The following is a 23,145-nucleotide window of genomic DNA, read 5'->3' as shown; positions in this document are numbered from 1 at the left end:
AGGCTTCAATTCAGAAATCTTCTAGGTAAGTGGGAGGCAGGCACTGTTATAATGTTCTGTGTTGATTGGTATACAGTTTACAAATCAATTCTGCTGATAGGCTAATTTTCATTACTAATCTGGAAGTTGATTCTGTTAAACGTCTTTATTCTTTGTTAGCTACTCACTGTTATTTATATAGGAAATATATCTGCTAAAAAGTAAATGTTTTCAAATCAGGAGGCAGGATGATTCTAGGAAGTATTCAAGCTTTCTGACATGGTGATCACACATCAGTGATGAGGAACTTTTCATACTTTAGAACAGTATGAAGTCTCTAGCCTTTGCTGCTATGAAGTTTGCTTGTCTCTAACACGTACCTGAATTTAAAAATCACATGTTCTGACTCAGAACAGCCATTTCTGAGTGTACTTGAAGACAAGCATTAAATAGTAGTTACCATTTGAAGAAAGTACATTGGAGCTGTTAAGTAAAAGTGATATAATTAAAGTGTATCTTTGGGGGCAAGAGGGCATGTATGTAACATCGGAGGATTCTAAAGTTCAGAAAAAGTTGACAAGAATAAGTAGGGCAGCCAAAAGTGCTTTGTTCTGGCTTGTTCTGTCTCTGCTACAGGAAGCAACCTGAAATCTGTGCAGGAAATCGTTGTGAGGATGGTTTGCAATCATCTTATTTCATGTGTTAGCTGTGCAGATAATTACTCCCTTCCAAGGTGTGAGCTCTTGAGTTTGAGAGGGTTGAACTACATGACTTCCCTTGGTAGGGTTTTGCAAGCACCCACTGATAAAATCACTGTAGCCTTCACTGGCTGGAATGGAAACATCAGAAAATAAGTTATAAAGATATAGTGTCTTTGACCTTGGCAGAACAAGAAGTTTGGTGTGAGCCCAAATTCTGCCAGTCAAGTGAAATCAGCTGAAAACAGTCAAGCTGAAATCAGCTCTGCCTTTGCATTGTATTGCAGGAGGATCTGTTGAATCTGAGCTACAGGGCAATCTGTACAAATCGGACCCAGCTGCCTTTAGAAGGGTTGGTTGTTTACTTACATGGTGAATCAGTGAAGAAGTCTTTAGCTGTTTAGTCTTTTAGCTGTTACTAGTGTTCATCTAAAATGCTTCTGTGAAAGGAGATAGAATGACTGATGACTTGCAGTGTCCTCACTAATATACGTTACTGAAGTCACAGTAACTTTTGGGTAATGGAAATGGTATGCCTGACAGACGAGAGTGATGTTTAGCAGCTGATGGTCACTTCAATAACAAAAATAGGTTAAGAAGAACGTAATTATAAAAAGTCACAGTACTTTAAAGAGCCCAGAAGAAAGTCTTCAGATATGTCTCTATCTCCTTCAAGCCTCAGCCAGTTGCAAAAGCCAAGATAGTCTTTTCACTTCTAAGGACTTACTAGTAATTGGGAATGCACAAAGGTGGAGACCTAGGAGATTTCCCACAGCAGTTCAGAGATCCAAGCTATCAAATGCATGGTGACAACCAGAATTACTCCAACAAAATAGCCTGAAAGATATAGATGAAAAATGTTGCCCATTGCTTTGACTCAAGAGACAGATGTCTGCCTGGAAGGAATGAGCCATGCCTAAACACAAGGGCTTACATTGTGTTTGTGTCTTTGGATCTTGTTGACAGCTTCCAAATTCTGCTGGCAGTCTGCTGCAGAAATTTGACCTTGTTCCTTGCCTGTCTAATTTGGGTGGGAAGTTTTCTAGCTTAACCAAGACAAATACTCAAACACAAGAAATACAAGCATCTAACTTGATGTAGCAAAGCTACATAAGAAGTGCTTGTTGAGATTTGTCAGGTGGCTCTTGGGAATGGTATAAAGCATCCTTTCAAAAGGTTACTTTTCTTGTATCCTAGCAGATATCCCCTATCCTAGCCAATTTGTATAGTAAATTAGAAATGATGCACTCAAAGAGAAAATCAAGTGGTAATAAATGAGTCTTAATAGAGAAAAGTGATTGCCAGTTTGCTAATGCATGAACTGTTACATTCAGCAGGAGCTAGCTGATCTGCATCACAAAAGAACAAATGCCTCAGAGAGCTACTTGACATGACCTGGGTCACAGTATCCAGAAAACAGCAAGCCATTTGTAAGCAAAGTTACTGCTTCTTGAAAAGCCATTGATGAATTCATATCTACAGGTAGCTGGAGAGAGATTTGCCAAGTAATCCTCTTGGAAGGAGTAAAAAATGTAGGATGCTCAGGACAACACTCTCATAAACTGAGGCCCTGTTGATTTTTAAGGGTGTTGCATTCAAGCATGAACCATGGTGGAATGAGGGAGCAGACAGCAAGGAAAGGGAAGAAAATGAGGACCTGCCCTTTACCAAACTCAGCTGCATTTATCTAAATGGCTTTTTTAGCTTTTACATGTGAGCAGCAGGAGGGTGAGGAGAAGAGATTTAGATGACCTTGCGCACTTCCTTCTGGGGTATTTCTTTCATCCCTTCCCCCAAATCAGTCACTATATTGCCAGTGTTTCACCCTGAGTCAGTACACTGCTACCTTTCCCATGATTGCCTTCACTCTCTCTCCTTTCTCTCTTTTCCGTATTTACATTTGTCTCCCGAATTCCCACAGCCCTGTCCCACTTTTCTTCCTGTACTCAAATCTGATAGCGCTTCATTCCCACTTCAGAGAGAAGGCTGGCAGTCTGTAGTGAAGTGCAAAAGCTGCAGCACTTTTGATACATGGCCTTCCATCACCTCCAGTCACTGTGCACACATGCTGTAGCCCATCCATAGTCCGTATTTCTTTGCAATCCTTTCTTTTATGTTCTTGAATGTGGAGATAGCTTTTCCTCTAGGTTAGTACAGTGCTTGTAGTAATGGGACCTGCCTTATGTGTTCTTCTGGGTGTGCTGTGTGGGGCTAGGGCTTATTGAGACACTTCTTAGACAAGCATTAATGTCTCCTTTTAGTTGGAATGCTGCTGTTAGTCTTACCCAGAGGTAAGGTTCCCAAAAAGGCGGTGGAGGTACTTATAGGAAGAAGTCAGTTTTTACATAGTGTTAAGAGATTAACCTCATGATGGTCAAAGCTGTCAGTGCTGATCCAGGTGTTTCTTGATTAAAAGTTTTGAAAGAGCACCTGTAAGTATGAAACTTCTTATACAGGGACAAGAATGCCACAAATTTGCAGGACTGACTTGAATCAAAACTTGAAACCCAGTAATAGTGGTTTTAAAAAGTAAGGAAAGACGTCAAAAAGTACAACATCGAAAAATGCACTTCTCTCGGTCCTCTAGTATGCCTTTCTAGCTTACTGCGTTACAAAATTAGCACTCCTTTTTCTTATCTCTTTTTCATGGCTTCAGGCTTGCTCTTTGGTGCTGAAATCTCAACTGGAAAAACAGGAACCCATCTTTAGTTAGTGTCTAAAGGTATTGCAAGAATATTATGTCTCCCTGCAATCTTTGATTGTTCTTGAGATAGCACAGGTGCCTGTTACTTCACATCATCCACTCATAATAATCTTTTTTGAAGTCGACATCAACCGTAAGTCATTAATTTTGAGCAAATACCCAGAAATGGGGGAGTAGTGGCTCATGCTATCCCATCCCAATATGGGAGTGTACCTCCTCTAATGTACTTGGTGATGCTTACCATCTTCCTGAACTTGCATGACTCCTGACACTTCATGGTCTGGATATCATAAGATTGTCCCACACTTTGGTCATAAAATCAGTGGATTTTTAAAAGCAGGAAGTACTACTCTTTTAAAATGAAAACAAGAATATGTGGATCATTCAGATAAAGCCACGAAAGCATCAAGCTTCTCTTTGAGCCATGTATTGGAAAGGAAAAACAACTCCAGTGGAGCAAGTTGCATCTTGTTTACCATGTTGGTCATAGCTAGGGGGAATCCTCAATGCTACAGACTTCCAGAAGGAGTAATAGCATTTCAATCAGGTATAGAATGCGGCAGCTTAAAGAAAATCTGCTTTAAGAAAGCCAGAATTTTAGAGACGGGAAAAAGAGACATGAATCTGTAGGACTGTTGATAGTTGAACTACCATTCTTGCTGCATATGTGCACTGAGGGAGCAGAGGAACACCTTCACCCCAGTTATATTTCTTCTTTCAAAGATTGCTCAGCCATTGGGAAAGACAAATTGTGCCAGATAAAGGGATTTCTTAGCTTGCTTTCTCAGTGGATCATAATTCAGAAAGTAAGGGAGCTGGAAATCTCTGCAAGCTGCATTCCAGTCCCTGCTTTGTTCCCAGGACTGTAAAGCCTCCCCTTGCTCATTGCTCAGGTATATGGTAGGATTATAGTTAGAACTGGTGGGGAGTTTTTCTTTGGAAACCTCTATGTTAAAAAAAAAAAAAAAAAGGGTGCGATTTTCACAAAATACAAAATTTATCTTAGAATAATTTCTGTTTCAGTGAGACATTGAACTGTCAGGTTCCTGATGCCTTGCCTGGAAGGACTTCATTAGTTTCTCACTACATCTAGTAGAATGAGACCTATATGATCTTCCAGGCAGGTGGCCAGCAGGTGGAAGTATAACATGTACTTTCTTCAGAAATATATATATATATTTGGAAGTTCCTTCCCATAAAAAAAAATATGGGGTTTGAGGTTTTTTTTAGTTCCAAAGTAAGTTGGGGGTTTTTGGGGTTTACAGGTCTCATTTGCAGCCAGCTATTATTGCAATCCTTAAGACTTTTATCCAAGCTTCAATTTAATTTCCTAACCCGGTGAAGGTCTGGAAGAGTCTAGATCTGTTGATCAATAGGCTCTGCTAGTTAGAGAGAAATGGGTGGAGAAGTGTGTTGAGTGCTCTGATTAGCTATCTGCTCTGTGTTCAGATTTTCAGAATCATAGATAGCTATTTTTCATTGGGCAGTGTTACGTGTAAACAATTTTCTGACAGCATATCTGCACTGCTGTGCATTTATCACATTATAAGTGTCAGGGTATTATAATAAAACGTTGTTTATGTTTTGCTTTGGAACAGAATTCCTAGTGTATATAGATACGGTTCTGATTGATAGATTTTTGTGACACTAAACAGAGTGATAACTCACGTAATGAAAGAGACTTGAGTTGCAGTATTGCCAATTTTATCGTCTACTTAAATAAATAGGTTTACAAAACCTACTGTAACAACAAAAACAATAATTTTGAAGGAGAGCTTTCCATTTCCAAAGATCTTAAAGTGCTGTTCAAACTGCAGCTGCATATAGTCCTGTGTTGTATAGCTAGCCTGTGGTGTATTGTTACAACTGTAATGAAATGGCACCTTTGAATAACAGTGATTAGGCTTTTCTAATGATGAAAGATAGGCAGTGAAGAGGATTTTTATTTAGTTCAAGTGGCAAGGGAAATCTGGGCAGGCAAACTATTATGAGAGTCACTCCTGGGAGATTTCTGGAATTACCTTTTCCACTGGTTTCAGGTGAAACATGTCATCTTTAGTACTATGATGGTTTTTAGCTCGGTGTTCTCTTCAAATAAAACAGACAACCTATTACCTAGCCATGCAGGGTTACAAGATTATTTTTTTCCCTATTTTTTCCACCTTTTCCCTCGAATGCCTTCTTGACAGAGCACTTCTAGTTTTAAGAATCAGTCAGCTCAGAGCATGTAAATATTTGCACTGGAACAGAAGCACTGTCATGATGAGGATGTAATGCTGTTCCTGGCTTGATTACATATTTGGGACAGGAATGCAAAAGGCTTTTCCCTTTCTTCCCCTGATGGGTGGTAGAATACATAGCCCTGTTCACCCGATGCAGAAGTGAAAGCAAGTCCATTTATAAAATTAAAATTATAACATTAAAATTAAATTAAAAAGTGAAGTTACAAAGTCAAGTAAAATTATAAATGTGCAATTCCAACATTGTGAACATAATGTAGGTGCATTCTGATGACCTCTGAACAGGCAGATTTCGCTATTGAAGAGCTACAGAAATTGGTCTCTTGTTGGCTTTTGCAAGAACTAATAGTTTCAAAACAACCCTTTTATTTTAGATGCAATTAACTTCTTGCATTTTTATCCTGTTTGTTTCCAGTGTTGTAACAAAAGCTGCTGCTCCAGTTGGGAGGATTAGTTGGCCAAATAATTCTTTGTACTTCAAATGGCAGCAAAAGTGCATGCATTGTGTTCTGCAAGCCTGCTGTTAGATTTCTAAGGAGGCAAGCAATCCACCGCGTGCAGCTGCATCTGTTGGTGCTTGGCGTGTGCAAAGTGTGTGGTGCCCAACCCAGCCAGGCAAGCCCCTAGGTGCATTTTTTATGTCAAGGAGAGTACTCCAGCTGACTTTGGCAGCACTATCTTAAAGTGGAGTGCTTGCTTTCTCCTTCCGATTGAGCACTCAGACCAGATCATTCAGCGCTTGGTAGGATTTGAGCCTTTCATACCTGGGGAGAGATAGGAAAGGTAAGATGGTCAAAAAGTTCTCCATCTTGGCTTGAATTTGCTCCCTTTGCAGTCAGTTGTAAAGCTCCATCTCCACTGAAAGCCATGACGTTTCAGATTATTCCCCCAGATGCATAAAGCGAGAACTTCACTAATAAGTGTTTCTTTCCCTTCCTCAGCTCATTTCACTTAAATACCTTAGCATGAGGATCTAATCCCTTTACAAGATCCAGGAGAAACTGTTGAAAACTTACCAACTCCACGGCTGAGTGGGCTCCCCCTAAATAAGTCACCCTTCCCTGCCACCTCAGTGCTCTGACCCCATGGTTATACATTCAGCAGACAGGAAAGCGATCCCTCATTTACGTCAGGAAAAAAGGCATCCACTTCTAATCCACGTTACGCTGCCCTGGCTAAGCCTGTAGGGTTTAGATAGTTTCCTTTATTCTTCTTTCATGTCTGGGACCATTTTAGCATCATGTTAATGGTCAGCTTTCAGTACTGGATTAATTCTTTCCCATCAGGAGGCAGCAGGAACTGAACTCCTTCGAAAATCCTTTCTGAAGGTCTCGACAAACGTTTCCATTTCATTCAGTATCCCCTTATTTGGGCAAGTCACACAAGTTTTCTCCTGCCTGGGTCAGGAAGCCTCCAAGGGTAGGAGTGTATTTACATGGGAGATGTGAAGATGGGTGGAAAGTGCATGAGGAGAAGGAGCATCTGTGGAAGTCTGTCTCCGGTTTTCTGTTTAGTGTTTCCTCAGCTAATATTCACTTTGCAGTTGTCCACCAGTGAGCAGATGGGCATGTTTATAGTAAGGGTATATAGTGATTCAGCCAGAATGACATTTTAAGATGCAAGCTGACAGGAAATGAGCAATATGAGATTTGTAGGGGAAAGTTTATAAGCCTGCAAACCCTTCACCTATAGCAGATTCAATCTGGAATGAGGAGGAAGGTTATGTTTAGGCTGTGATTCAGAAAGGCAAGCGAAAAATCAGATGATCCCCAAACAATTCCTTGTGTAATTTTGAAATAATTTTTCAGTGCTGCTAGCTCTGCTGTCTTTCACAACTCTGTATATGTAGTATTAAAACAGAATATTTCTGCTCTTGAGGTTCATTAAAGCATTCACGAGATTATAAATCTGTCACTTGTGGTGTTACTAAATGCAATCCTGAATGTTTACACAAATATGTTAATGCTAAACTCTATAAGTAATAAATAATCATGCTGCTATTTCTTTAGCTAGAATTTCACCAACAATATTTTCATTTTAACACACTGAGATTTAACACATTTAAAGGGAACAGGGGCATATAGCAAACATCTCTTTCTATCCTGCTGTCCATATTTCTAGTATACTATAAATTTTTTGAACCCAGCTGGCAAATTTTGCACTTGAGATGCTTCGCAACTTTGCTTTTACTCTCTTGCAGTTTTTTGTTTAAGCAAATACCCTGAGATATTATCATTGCCCCATGATAATACCAATGTAGAGAAAATAAGATCCATATGTGTTTGTCTGTCCCGGTCTGTATATGTGCATGTTTTACTTGAAATGTTTTTCGTTCATTGTCTGTTGTTGTTTTGTTGTGGGGTGACATCATAATTTAGCACTGAGGAGCAGTCCCTCTCAGTCAGTACAACAACATCTTTCAAAAGGGAAGTATCAAAGTCAGCGCCAAAAAACAAGGTACAGTAAAATAAGCATGTGAGACCCTGCTCTAGCCAACTGTTTCTGAGCATCCTTGCTGTACCCATGGGGGAAAAAAGGGGGTTAGGAGGAGGATGAGAATTTTTCTACTAAGATAAATCTCTCAGTTCCTCCTGTTCAGATTCCCCAATGTTTATTCTGTTTCTCATTAATTAGTTGTTCAGTTAATCAGGTTACACAAAACGATCAGCATTATTCCCACTGTATAAATCAGCAGTCAGTGCTGTCTTCGTAACAAGGACATGTTGCAGGCAGTGAGAACTGATCCAAAGTGAGGAGGTGTAAGACATTTTTCAGCCTGTGGGGGTTCAAGTCTTGCTGACCTCTGCCATTAGCTTCACCTATAGTACTTTCAAGGTGGGAACTTCAGAAGGGCTCAGTGCTGAATAAATTCTTTTTCCCATTATAATAGAGTAGTGAAATGCTTATTGACTTCAGTAGAAGTCCTGTGCATTTTTAAAAAGTCCTCCTTTGAGTACTATGAAGATCAGTTTGTCCAGGAGAGGCTGGTTGCTGCACCCTGGTGCACCTGTAACATCTACTGCTTTGCAGGATTTCTGGTGCCCCAAAACTTACTTGTAATAAGCAGGGCTCGGGGCAGTCTAAGAGCGAGAAACACGAGTATGTGATGCAAGGGACACAAGGGGCCAGATACTCTGTATGTGTCTGAATATGTACACTCTTGAAAATCTGATCTATTCAGCAGATCCCAGCAGCTCTTGACCTTAATTGCCAGCAGTGAACGTCTCAGTTTCACTATTAAGGAATGGGGTCTGTTCTCTGTATGCTGGAAATCTTACACTGGTAACTAGGACAATACAGAGACATTTAGGACTGCGTAATTTACTGCAACATCAGATACTCCTTTTAAAAGTAATATTGCTGAATTCCATGTGTGAAAAAGTTTTTTCCTTTGAGTATTTTGATTTTTAGATCAGAAATGCAATTTAGATTTTCCAAGACTGAATTTAAGCAACTGTAACATGAGATGCAAGTCTGGAGAGCCTGGGTTTCTCCCATAGCTAGGTCATGTTTTTCTTTTAGATCATACTTTTTCTATTTATGAATAACATTACAGTAAATACATAAATCAGACTCCAGTTTTCCAAATTGCAAGGGGGAATAAAATGTTCCCCTGGAACTGATCATAGCTCTGTTGTTATTGAACACATACACACGCATTAAGTACACCCAGCAAGAGAGCAATGTTGTTGTGTCACTTTGTAGATATTTGCAGTTTTAATCTTAAATTCTGCTGCAGGCTCCTTGCTTGTACCTCAGCCATGAGTAGCTGAGTTGTGGTCATTAACCTATTGCATGACACCTTAACCCTGCCAGCTAATACATGATGGGCACTTACAAATTGTGGGGATGGGCATGGAAGATGAATGTTTCACTCAGGGAAGTCTTTGTAACCTTTTACAAGTTCTGGAATTATGTTTGATCCCAGCATTACCAGTTTAACATCTTGCAGTATTCAGTAACTGGTCCTCCTGGATGGCTGGAGACACGCTTTTCCTCTTCCTCGTAGAAAATATCATGATATTCCACAGATGTAGTTGCCAGCACTGAAGTATATCATGGGATTATTACTATGTTTGTCATTTCCTTTTCTATATTGCAGTCCTCTCTAAAAATAATGGATTTCCGCATCTCTCTGTTGCTTTTCTATCACAATTCGTGACCTTTGTACGTGTTTCGTGGCAATAACTGCAGTAGGTTAAGGTTGTACTGAAGCGAAACGAGTAACCTTTAGCTGTTTATTAAGAGATATGGTCTCAGGTAAAAGGTCATATATATAAATAGTCTTGGGAGAACAAAAGGAAATGAAAGGGGAACTGAATAGGGTATTAGATTCATACTGAAAAGCAGTGATGCATTTTTTGCAAACTGTGAGATTTTGCTTTTTATTATTTCTGTCTGAAATAGGTCTGCTGAATTCTGGTTATTAAAGTATAGTGCAAATAATAGCAAGGTATAACAGCAGATAGGTACCGAGTCAGCTTTACTCTTCTTCCTATATGCCAATAGCAACCAAGGCAAAAATCCCATATATAAATTCTAGGTGTTTCAATCTTTGTTATATGGTTTGTTTAGATAAGGGAATGTTTAACAGCTTTGCTAACGTTGTTCCCCCTTCTAACAGGGGTGTTTTCATCACTTTCTGGGTACAAAATGGAAAGGATACCTAATACATTGCAAAGAGATTTTTTTTTTTAATTACTGTTCATGTTACAACGTTGTCTGTATTTTACCTGATGGTATCAGTGCCACTGAATGACGACTCTGTGAACTGATCTCTGAATAAAAATTAGCTGTTGCATCCAGTTAACATTCATTAAAATATCTGTGACCACATGAATTAGAAAATGCCTTTGAAAATCCCCATGCCATCAGCTATACAATTTTAGTCTTAAAAATACAGATTATCTGATACTTCGCGTATCTTACGGAGCCTTAATCAACCATGAGCTATTTTGCGTGATCACAGAGAGGAAGAAATTACATATTTTCTTCATCTTGTGAGTAGGAGGAAGAGCAGCTCTGTAGCTGCTGTGGCTCTTTTGCTTCTGCCTTGGCACCGTTGACAGCACTGCTGCATGTCTTGTCCGCACTGCTGTGCTCCAGGGGACTTTGTGCAGGGGACAGCATTGGTTTGGGTAATATTCACCACTCCAACATCAAATCAAGGGAGAGACAGAAGCTCTGAAATTCACTGTTTCTTCTGCACAGCTCCATAGACAACACTGTTCTGCACTTCTGTTGTAGCCTAGGGAAAAATCGCAGGTGTGACCCTGCTGACACCTACCTGAAGCAAAGGCTGCACTGCACTGTCATGTGAGGTGCTGCTGAGAGAAACAGAATATTCCCTCCTCTGTGGCGTACAGCTGCTGACCCAGTAAAGAGTCAGCCATTGCAGGTTATCCCAGTGCAATCAGCTAATGCATCATTTCTGCAATCATTCACAGCGTTGAATTCACTGAATAATCCTCTTATGATTGCTCATCCTACGTAAGAGTGGCTACACTGGCTCAGACTTGGGATCCATCTAGCCTAGTGTTGTGCCTCCCACACTGGCCGTAAGCGGATGTCCAGGGAGGAGTAAGAATAGGGCAGCAAGGTGTTTCCTTCAATTACTCTACCAATTTGTGACTGTTCTCAGAGGCTTTCCTGGTCTTGTTGTGGTTTGTCTATTTAGTGATGTCCAAAGCAATTGTCTTGTGTACCTCTTGCACATGTGTAAGCTTTTTGCTTCCAACATGTCATCGGGAAAAGACTGCCACAAATTGCTTCCTCTCCTGTGAAAAACTGTCTCCTTTTGTTTGTTGTAAACGTGGCTTTTACTAGTGTCATTTGAAGGTCACCTTTTTTTTTTTTCCTTTCTTTTTTTCTTTTTTTTTTTTTTTTAACTGAAGGAGATAGTGAACAGTCCATCTTCTCTCCAGCACCCATGACTTTGTATATCTCTGTCAGATCCTCCCTACAAGCCACTATGATTTTTTTTTCTAAAGAAAAATTAGTACTGACATTTGCAGCCTTAATCACTGTGCTGACAACTGTTTTTTTCTGTCAAAGCCCCTGCATAGCGTCAGTGAGCAAACAATCATGTCTAACAGATCTTCTCTTTTGGGGCACATGGCCAAATACTTTGATGCAGTAAATTGGATGACATTTTGGTGAAGTTTAGAGCTGCACCTTCTTTATGTCAGAAGGGAATCTGATTCCTTGTTTCTGTAAAAAAACTAACCTGTGCCTTAGTTAAGAAAAAGCTTCACATCGATGAAATTCGAGTTTGTTTTAATTAAGGTTGTCTTCTAGGTATTAACAGCTAACAAAATAGATCTGGTGCATTCTAGCAGCATTTAAAACTTGACCTGAAAATCCTAGAGGCCTGTTTCCTCTGATTTTGCAGTTTGTGAGGCCAGAAAGAGATTAATTACTGAACCAAGTAGGAAAGTGAGGGTGAGCACAGCAGTAATAATGAGATTGTTGCAAAGATGTCTTGGAATACCAAATTATCAACAAATAAGTTTATCATTAAAATAGAGCACAGTGTATAACCATTGTTTTTACTAACTTTTTTCCTAATTCCGTCCTGGGGCAATTGTAATCAGATGCATTTAAACTCTTGTGTTACAGTGTGGTAGTGTGCTGCAAATACAAAAGACTGTAAATTCACTGTGCAGTTCAACATCTCTGGGACTACAGTTGACTGAGACTGAAACGTAACAATTTTTACGCCCATTCAACAGTTTGTTGAAGAGGATAAAAGCAAGGGTAGTATTCTGTTCAGTTTGAACTTTGCATCCTAGCCATATAACAGTGTAAGATGCAAGTATGCTGTATGAGTCCTTCTTAGTAATGGTAATGGATAAAGGAACCAGTGCAGTTTATTCTGTTTGAGGAAAACAGTATAATGAATAACTAAAGTTGAGCTACTGTAGCAAGTATTTTCTCATTCCACTGAAATTTACCAAAAATTTGCTGAGGCTCTCATCTAGAGTCAGTAGTGCTAACTATTCAGGATGTGGGAGATGAGGTCTTTTTGTGCTGGGGTCTTTCTCAGTCTTTTCTGCTGATGTTAATCATCTTCCTAAAATTAATTCAAGTACGTAATTGAACACTCTCACCCTTCCAGCAATAATCCTGGTCGGTCTATCTGTCCAAAGAGATAAACATAAAGAGAAATAAGTGCCGGAAGAGTAACTGAGTAAGAGACATTGCTAAGTATCTTATACCCTGCCTGTGATTTAGTCTCTCCTTTAAGGATGCCCTTGACCTATTGTGTTTCTTCATTTGTGTGGGAGGAAGCTAGGAGCTGGAGTACTCAACACCTGTCCTTATTAGTGTCAGCGCTTCTTGGTGTGAAAGGATTATTCTCTTGAAGAATAAATAGGTCAAAGAGTAATCTAGGGATGTTCTAATCTTTCCTAATCGTAGACGTCTCCATAGTTAATGGGTTTAAAGCTTCTATTGAAGTAGAGTCTCATGCACTAATGGGTTTAAAGCTTCTACTGAAGTAGAGTCTCATGCACCGCAAAATCTGCATTTTGTATGACTTGCAAAGAATCTGACAGAGAGAGAAAAATTTCTTTACCAGCACAATAGCCTTCTTAGGAAGAGGACGTGTTCCTTAGGCCAGTATAATTCATCTGATCTAGGTGTAAGAACACTGGGCTGGGATGTGAATGAAGTGAGTACTTTTCTGGTTTGGGGAGTATGGACAAATCAGCTGTGCTCTGAAGTGTTTTTTGACAATTATTAGCATTTGTAGGAGAGTCTTACCTAAGAATCTTATTTGAGGGTCAGGAAGCACTGCTATGTTAACCCAGAGCTAAAAGATGGTCTCAGGCATGCCTGAGGGAGCTTACAGACTTGTTGAGCTGTTTGAGCAATATAAAGTACTTAGAAGTTTTGGTACGATGGTGATACATCTCATGGAAAAGAACATCCATGATTTAGAATGAGCCAGTTGAACTTACTATTATAGTATAAGGTTAGGAAGATCTGAAAGTTTCTAAATTTGCTAAATTTGCAGATGTAGGAGCTGACTAGAAGCTTTGCTTTATGCTGTCATACTTCTGAATGGACCATTTGCCAATAAATATTGCCTGTCAAAGTTAGGACATTAAATGAATAGTCTCCGGCTTTCCCCATGATCTTCTCAATTCTTGCTTAGAAATCATTGAAGAAACGTAGTTCAAGACCTGTGTTTTGACAGTGTCCTGTACAGATGCTATTTACTTTGGCCCAAGTACTCTTGATAGTAGAAAATTTCCCTTAGTAAGAGCGGTTGGGCTTGATAGTGGGACTATCATCCCCAGATCATGGAGAGAGGGGCTGGCCACTTGGGAGGAATATAGGTCTGTTGTCAGAGGATGTAAGGAGGCAACTAGGAAAGCTAAGGCCTCCTTGGAATTAAACCTTGCAAGAGAGGTCAAGGACAACAGAAAGGGCTTCTTCAAATACATTGCAGGTAAAGCCAACACTAGAGGCAATGTAGGCCCACTGATGAATGAGGTGGGGGCCCTGGAGACAGAGGATAAAAAGAAGGCGGAGTTACTGAATGCCTTCTTTGCCTCTGTCTATACTGCTGGAGGCTGTCCTGAGGAGCCCCGGACCCCTGAGGCCCCAAAGGAAGTCAGGATAGAGAAGGAGTCTGTCTTGGTTGATAAGGGCTGGGTCAGGGACCAATTAAGCAACCTGGACGTCCATAAATCCATGGGCCCTGATGGGATGCACCCGCGGGTGCTGAGGGAGCTGGCGGAAGTCATTGCTAGGCCACTCTCCATCATCTTTGCTAAGTCGTGGGCAACGAGAGAGGTGCCTGAGGACTGGAGGAAAGCGAATGTCACTCTAGTCTTCAAAAAGGGCAAGAAGGAGGACCCGGGTAACTATAGACTGGTCAGCCTCACCTCCATCCCCGGAAAGGTGATGGAACAACTTGTTCTTGGTGCTGTCTCTAGGCATATCAAGGGTAAGAGGATCATTAGGGGCACTCAGCATGGCTTCACCAAGGGGAAGTCATGCTCAACCAACTTGATAGCCTTTTATGAGGACATAACCCAGTGGATAGATGATGGTAAAGCAGTGGATGTGGTCTATCTTGATTTCAGTAAAACATTTGACACGGTCTCCCACAGCATCCTCGCAGCTTAACTGAGGAAGTGTGGTCTGGATGATCGGATAGTGAGGTGGATTGTGAACTGGCTGAAGGAAAGAAGCCAGAGAGTGGTGGTCAATGGGACAGAGTCCAGTTGGAGGCCTGTATCTAGTGGAGTCCCTCAAGGGTCGGTACTGGGACCCGTACTATTCAATATATTCATTAATGGCTTGGATGAGGGAATAGAGTGCACTGTCAGCAAGTTCACTGATGACACAAAACTGGGAGGAGTGGCTGACACACCAGAAGGCTGCGCAGCCATTCAGAGAGACCTAGACAGGCTAGAGAGTTGGGCGGGGAGAAATTTAATGAAATATAACAAGGGCAAGTGTAGAGTCCTGCATCTGGGCAAGAACAACCCCATGTATGAGTACAAGTTGGGGACAGACCTGTTGGAGAGCAGCACTGGGGAAAGGGACCTGGGGGTCCTAGTGGACAACAGGATGACCATGAGCCAGCAGTGTGCCCTTGTGGCCAAGAAGGCCAATGGCATCCTGGGGTGTATTAGAAGGGGTGTGGTTAGCAGGTCAAGAGAGGTTCTCCTCCCCCTCTACTCTGCCCTGGTGAGGCCGCATCTGGAATATTGTGTCCAGTTCTGGGCCCCTCAGTTCAAGAAGGACAGGGAACTGCTAGAGAGAGTCCAGCGCAGAGCCACAAAGATGATTAAGGGGGTGGAACATCTCCCTTATGAGGAGAGGCTGAGGGAGCTGGGTCTCTTTAGCTTGGAGAAGAGGAGACTGAGGGGTGACCTCATTAATGTTTATAAATATGTAAAGGGCAAGTGTCAAGAGGATGGAGCCAGGCTCTTCTCAGTGACATCCCTTGACAGGACAAGGGGCAATGGGTGCAAGCTGGAACACAGGAGGTTCCACATAAATATGAGGAAAAACTTCTTTACAGTGAGGGTAACAGAACACTGGCACAGGCTGTCCAGAGAGGTTGTGGAGTCTCCTTCTCTGGCGACAATGAAAACCTGCCTGGATGTGTTCCTGTGTGATATAATCTAGGTAATCCTGCTCCGGCAGGGGGATTGGACTAGATGATCTTTCGAGGTCCCTTCCAATCCCTAACATTCTGTGACTTAATGCCATCATGAGCAGTACTCTAGTTTGGGCAGGTTTTGGAGAGACTCTGGTACATCATTCAGAGTTGATAGGTGGGAGGTGGCAGTTTTTCCAGGTGAGATTGTCTTTTTGGGAGTGTGGGATAGAGAGGTGGTTCGCTGGCAGCTGACAGTAAACAGGACTTGGGTGATTTTTTCAGATGTAAACACTTAGGTTACACTGATTGTTGAGCACACACAGTTGAGCAAAACAAAGCTTAAGCTTGTTTTGTATCCAATATGCGGTACTGGAGATTTTTTTCTTCATGTGAGAATGGAAAATATGCAATTGCTAATAAGCCTTACTCCTCACAGCATTCTCTGGAGGTCCGTAACGGTTTAGAAGAGTGATGCTCAGGTAGTACTTCTGCATGGGATGCGTGCTAGTCTTTTTATGGCTCCAAGTTGATTTATCCCAGCTGTATAGTTAGCCATGTCATTGGGTTTAAAGGAGATCAGGCTTTAAAGCACAACAGATTTCATTCTGTAGTTTCACAAATTTCACAAGCCACACTAAAAATGAATAAATAGAAATCTCAAAGAATTCTCAAGCTTCAGTAATTCAGAGATGCACAGAAATGCAAATAGGTAATTACATAATCAAATTAATTTTTTATGCAAGTACAAAAGTTGGTGTAATTGCATAATCATTCTTATCAGAAACACAGACAGACACCTGCTCTTTAAGTCTTTGCAAATGTGACTTGACTAAATTTTGACATTTTTAGTAGTCCATGTGGAATGCAGGTGCCTGATTTTAAATACATTCGAAAATGACGACTTAGGTTTATTGTTTGAATCTCAATACCAGAGAGTGTTCTGAGAACACCAGGGTCAGATTTCTGAAGATGTACAGCTATTTAATCTCTGCTAGTAGAGTTAGGAATCAGTATAACTATAGTCAAAAATATCTTAAGTTACTTAATTGTTTTGAGCTGCAAGTTCACAGGATGTTTAAAAAACAAAATATATTCCAAAATATGCTTAGTTACTGAAGTGTCACATGTTATTGGAAATGAGCACATGTTCTTTCTCCTTTCTAGATTTTAAAGGGTAACATCAAACAAACTGCCAGTCCTTCAGGAGCTAATATGTAAGAATAAAACATTGAAAACAGCAGATTCTCAGCTTGAACTGTGTTTGAGGTTCTGGTTTTGCTTTGTTTGTTGTAAGTTTTCCAAGTAGCCTAGGAACCTAGGCAGCCTGAAAGTGTGGCTGTTGGGCCTGCCTGGTACCTTCTAGTAGCTTTTGTCTTTCAGCTTGCATCTTTTGTTGTACTGGTGGCAAGTTCTTCCCCCCATGTTAATTAACGTAAAGATGCTGTAAAGTTAGAGAAAACAGCCAGTTTGTAGGAGGAGTGGTATAATCTTGTGCTAATGATTGCCTGGTGAAAATCAGCATGGATTGAAGGACAGTAGGGAGGGGACAGGAGATTTGAAAGTGTTGGAATAAACTGTAAAGATCTTTTTTCAGAGAACCACAAAAATATACTTGTATGCACTCTGCCCAGTGCAAATGAGATCTCTTGCCACAGCCTGTACTGAGCAGACTTGTGGAGGTTAATGTTTAATAGGTTCTGAGCTAGAGCTGCTTGCTGTGTTCTCATTATACAGATCTCCTGTTCCCTTGGAAGCATTATTTTGTGTAAACTAAACACATTTTTATACTGAAACACATAGATCTACATGTGCTGTTACAGAATCCCTGACAGAGCAGTTAATAGTGTGCTATCAAAGGGTTTTCTGCTTTTAGTTCACACACTTCTATTCTCATTTTTCATCTCCATTCAACATAATGAAAGCAATTATTGTACTGTGTGATTCCTGCAATCACTGACTGTTGCGTGCTCATCTTAATAATAGTCAGCAGCAAGCCTGGTCCTACGCTAACTGCAGGAATGTTAATTTCTAACTTTTACTAGCAAGTGACAGAAGAATCTGATCTAACACACCTACATGACTCACTTGAATCATTTGTCTGCAATGACTTGTACTTAAAATTAGAGGTGTACTTATAATGAAGATACAGTGCCATGAAAATGGGAGATGGAAAAGACCTATGAGATCACCTTGAAGATCCTGTTACAGTACAGAATGTATTTTCTGATTCTTTTGCTAGTTCAGAGGTGAATGCTCCAAGAACAGGAAGTTTATAACCCTTTTTTGCTGGATTGTTACGTGGTCTAGTGGAATTTCTCATGGAGTCTCAGCTTATCTGTATCACCCAGTGTTCATTCAGAGGGCCATAAAAAAACGTACTAGTTGAGCTCCGGAACGTGTAGTGCCAGTTTATTGGTATGCTTGAAAGTGCTGCTCCCTCTCTTCAAAATCCCTAAGGCCTGAACCTGCCTTTTTTTACAGAGTTTGTTAAAAGCGTTCTGTATTACTGAGAAAGAAAAGTGATTGAAGGGTGGGTAGCAGGAGTGAACCTTTGAGGTCATCATTTCAGTTCTTCAGGTTCCTTTGTTAATGAGTTGGCCATGTGGTATTGCAGAGCAGGAGAAATACAGAGGTAGAACTAATTTATTTTCCTTGAAGAATCTGTCTGCGCTTTATGGGGTATAGTACAGTTCAGGCCAGTGCCAACAGTGCCTTTTAGGCAGCGAATTCTTTCATTACTGTGTAATTCATTGTCATGCTGTGAACGGGAGAAGTACCATACATGGAGAAAGATAGGTTTCTCAGCTGCTTGTTTGAGACTTTCCAACCTACTTACATGGACTTCAGTGGAGCAGCTCTGAATTTTGGCACAGCTTCACACTTTCCTAATGCAGAAATCCTTTGGCAAACACTTACTTGTTTACACCTCAAACAGCCAGCAGGAAGGATAGAGGAATGTGATGGGTGCTGTACTGATTTACCTCTGTTCCCTGGCTTTTGATGGTCTCATTAACATTTGCTCTTTAACAGCATAGCTGATATTTACAGAGCATTTGCTTTAAGACTCCTTCACTGGAGGTAGCATATTTATTTTAAGAATATATTGAAATATCAAGCGATGCCCATTGTAACTACAGTAACCTACTATAATTTTTATTGCTCTCACTGTTTTTCTGAATGGGCAGCTGGATACAGACACAAGCAGAAAGTCTGCCCTGTGGGAAACTGAAAACAGAAATCATCACCATAGTCAGCCTTCTAAGTTAATTCCTACATCTCTACTCCGATTGTGATCACCTGGCCATATTTGTGCTTCTTACTCTTGATACATCATCTGTTCAAGCTAGGAGAGTCCAAAGAAACCAAGTGAATGAAAGGCAGAACTTATTCCCAGAGGAGCAGTGTCTCTATAGTCAGGTGACAACTCTAAGATTGGGATACAAACACTTATGTTATCCTTGCTGTGTATGGGGATGCTCTAACTCTACATTCAGGGTAGTGACTGAGGCTTGACTTTTGTGTTTCTCAAGAGGCCATAAGCTTTGCTGCTGCACAGAGGTATTCTGACTATGGGCTAGATATGTCCACACAAGGAGTTGGTACAGACCAACTGTTCAGCAGTAATTACTTGACCTGTAGTGCTGTCTCCACCTAAGCATGCCCAAAAGAGCATTAAGCTGATTCTTGACACTTATAGTGTCCAGTTGCCTTTGTTGGAGCCTGTGACAGAATTCCTGGTTGGTGCAAGGTGTCTGCTATGAAAGCGGCACTGGGACTCATTACCAAAGCTTCACTTGGTAATTTGAGATAGCAGGATGCCTGATATCTCATCAGCACCTCTCCTGTGCTTGACAGTGCTTAAAAATACTGAAGCTGAAGGGATAGCCACCAGTATGGAGCAAAGGACATAAGAAATACTCAGTTACTTGCTGTGGCCAAGCAATGGTAGATCCATCTTTCCAGTCTCCGTATGTCAAACAGAAATGCAAGGGAAAAGAAAGTAAATACCATTTACAGCCCAGTAGCTGGTTTTACCCATGAGGCTGGTTTGGCCCTGCTTTATACTTGATGGTGATGTTCACACGTGCATAGACTCAATCCCAGAGCATAAGAGAAAACACAGCCAGTCTGATGTGTTCGTGCATTGCCTGGGAGTGCAGACACAGGAGTTGAGAAGGGAGAGTTTGAGGTCCTTGGAGTTCAAAAATGAATTTGAGAGTGACCTTGCAAGAGTATGTGGAACCAGGCTTATACATGGGGCAGGTTTAGGTTACCAGCAGTTCGTATGCTGAAGTAATTACATACGTTTAAAAGGGGAAACTGAAAAAAAAAAAAACAAAGGCTAGAGTCTTTCTCAGTGCATTAAGACCATCTGTGACACAAAGACAGTATGTGCCAAACCGTTAGCTGATGGAAATCTCCAGGAAGGAGTGCAAGAGAGGATTATTTAGTATTGTCCTGGAAAATATACACATAAGGAATTTGGTATTACCTCAAGAATGAGGAGGTATTTTTGTTATTATGTAACTTTTCCTGTACACTTCGAAACTAGGCAGTCTATCTCCCTGATGTGAAGGCACGCATGCTTGTTTTGATTTTGAGCTTTTTTTTTTTTTTTTAGTCCATCAAGGAGTCCTCAACATACCTTTCGCTGATATTCCTCACTGATGGGTGCAGTTGTCAAATCAGAGACTTAAACATTTCATTTCAATTTGGAGTGAACTGGCTGTGCGCTCAGCTGCTGGCCGCTGTTCTCTGCTGCACCTGCAGACTGCTGACTTGTGAGGTCTACATCAATCCCACTCTTTCCTCTCCGCTTGGAGAAAGTTCTCTCCACATCGATTCAGAACATTGCCCGTGCTAGGTTTCCTTCTGCGAACAGATGCCGCGCAGCAGACGGCGATCGCTGGGAGCTTGTTGTATCTTCTGGCTTGAGGCCCATACAGCTTGTCACTTTTTGGCCTCCATCCCATGCATGCTGCACGCTTGCAGCATTTTGACAAAGCTGCCTGTAGAGCTGCACAAGGTAGGAGGCTGAAGAGGTTGATTCCCTTAGGCAAACGCACCTGGCCTCCTGCAGAAAAGGGGCCTTAAGGTGTTGCTGGTTCACTCCAACAACCTACTGTTGTGTACTGTGAGAGTCCTAGGCTTGAAGATAATCTTACTACTGGGCTGATTTCTTGAATTTGAATGTTTTCAGGACAGGACAGCTTTGCATTCAAAGTACACCTTTCTGGAGTGTTCAGTTTTTATGTTTAGCCTTCAGGGTCACTTCATTCACTCAGTCTGCCCTAGCAGAAGTGTCTCTAGCGTTACTTCGTCATTGTTCATCCAGACCTTACTTGAGCACCGGAGTGTCAGTTATTTTTGGTGAAGCACTTAATCAACAGCTTTGATATTTGGAGTTACCAGTTGCACAGAGAAAACAGGCGATTTTTGTTTTCCTTAAATATCAATAACGTGAATGTTGTCCCAGGTCATAATAACTGGCCACTTTGCTCTCAAAGTATTTTGTATTGCATTTATTTTTCCTATATATCATGCAGCAACATATTTACAGTAAAAGGCCTTTTTCACTGGTGGCAAAATGATTCAATAAAGAAGAAGAAGAAGGTGTACAGATCGTGGAAGGAGGGGCTGGCCACTTGGGAGGAATATAAGTCTGTTGTCAGAGGATGTAGGGAGGCAACTAGGAAAGCTAAGGCCTCCTTGGAATTAAACCTTGCAAGAGAGGTCAAGGACAACAGAAAGGGCTTCTTCAAATACATTGCAGGTAAAGCCAACACTAGAGGCAATGTGGGCCCACTGATGAATGAGGTGGGGGTCCTGGAGACAGAGGATAAAAAGAAGGCGGAGTTACTGAATGCCTTCTTTGCCTCTGTCTATACTGCTGGAGGCTGTCCTGAGGAGCCCCGGACCCCTGAGGCCTCAGAAGAAGTCAGGATAGAGGAGGAATCTCTCTTGGTTGATGAGGGCTGGGTCAGGGACCAATTAAGCAATCTGGACATCCATAAATCCATGGGCCCTGATGGGATGCACCCGCGGGTGCTGAGGGAGCTGGCGGAAGTCATTGCTAGGCCACTCTCCATCATCTTTGCTAAGTCGTGGGCAACGGGAGAGGTGCCTGAGGACTGGAGGAAAGCGAATGTCACTCCAGTCTTCAAAAAGGGCAAGAAGGAGGACCCGGGTAACTATAGACCGGTCAGCCTCACCTCCATCCCCGGAAAGGTGATGGAGCAACTTGTTCTTGGTGCTGTCTCTAGGCACATCAAGGATAGGGGGATGATTAGGGGCACTCAGCATGGCTTCACCAAGGGGAAGTCTTGCTCAACCAACTTGATAGCCTTTTATGAGGATGTTACCCAGTGGATAGATGATGGTAAAGCAGTGGATGTGGTCTATCTCGATTTCAGTAAAGCGTTTGACACGGTCTCCCACAGCATCCTCGCAGCTAAACTGGGGAAGTGTGGTCTGGGTGATCGGGTAGTGAGGTGGATTGTGAACTGGCTGAAGGAAAGAAGCCAGAGAGTGGTGGTCAATGGGACAGAGTCCAGTTGGAGGTCTGTGTCTAGCGGAGTCCCGCAAGGGTCGGTTCTGGGACCAGTTCTAGTCAATATATTCATTAATGGCTTGGATGAGGGATTAGAGTGCATTGTCAGCAAGTTCGCTGATGACACAAAACTGGGAGGAGTGGCTGACACACCGGAAGGCTGCGCAGCCATTCAGAGAGACCTGGACAGGCTGGAGAGTTGGGCGGGGAGAAATTTAATGAAATATAACAAGGGCAAGTGTAGAGTCCTGCATCTGGGCAAGAACAACCCCATGTATGAGTACAAGTTGGGGACAGACCTGTTGGAGAGCAGCATAGGGGAAAGGGACCTGGGGGTCCTAGTGGACAACAGGATGACCATGAGCCAGCAGTGTGCCCTTGTGGCCAAGAAGGCCAATGGCATCCTGGGGTGTATTAGAAGGGGTGTGGTCAGCAGGTCGAGAGAGGTTCTCCTCCCCCTCTACTCTGCCCTGGTGAGGCCGCATCTGGAATATTGTGTCCAGTTCTGGGCCCCTCAGTTCAAGAAGGACAGGGAACTGCTAGAGAGAGTCCAGCGCAGAGCCACGAAGATGATTAAGGGGGTGGAACATCTCCCTTATGAGGAGAGGCTGAGGGAGCTGGGTCTCTTTAGCTTGGAGAAGAGGAGACTGAGGGGTGACCTCATTAATGTTTATAAATATGTAAAGGGCAAGTGTCAAGAGGATGGAGCCAGGCTCTTCTCAGTGACATCCCTTGACAGGACAAGGGGCAATGGGTGCAAGCTGGAACACAGGAGGTTCCACTTAAATTTGAGGAAAAACTTCTTTACGGTGAGGGTGACTGAACACTGGCACAGGCTGCCCAGAGAGGTT

General features: G+C 41.9%; 1 protein-coding gene across 1 annotated transcript in view; it reads left to right on the top strand.

The window, feature by feature from the left end:
* FAM13A (family with sequence similarity 13 member A) overlaps positions 1 to 23,145 on the top strand; it is a 136,502-nt gene that overhangs the window by 26,568 nt on the left and 86,789 nt on the right. The gene's annotated exons all lie outside the window — the stretch shown is intronic.

This window comes from Nyctibius grandis, chromosome 6 (genome assembly GCF_013368605.1).
Source record: "Nyctibius grandis isolate bNycGra1 chromosome 6, bNycGra1.pri, whole genome shotgun sequence".
In the NCBI taxonomy this organism is placed as follows: Eukaryota; Metazoa; Chordata; class Aves; order Nyctibiiformes; family Nyctibiidae; genus Nyctibius; species Nyctibius grandis.
This window is presented reverse-complemented; position numbering and strand designations above follow the sequence as displayed.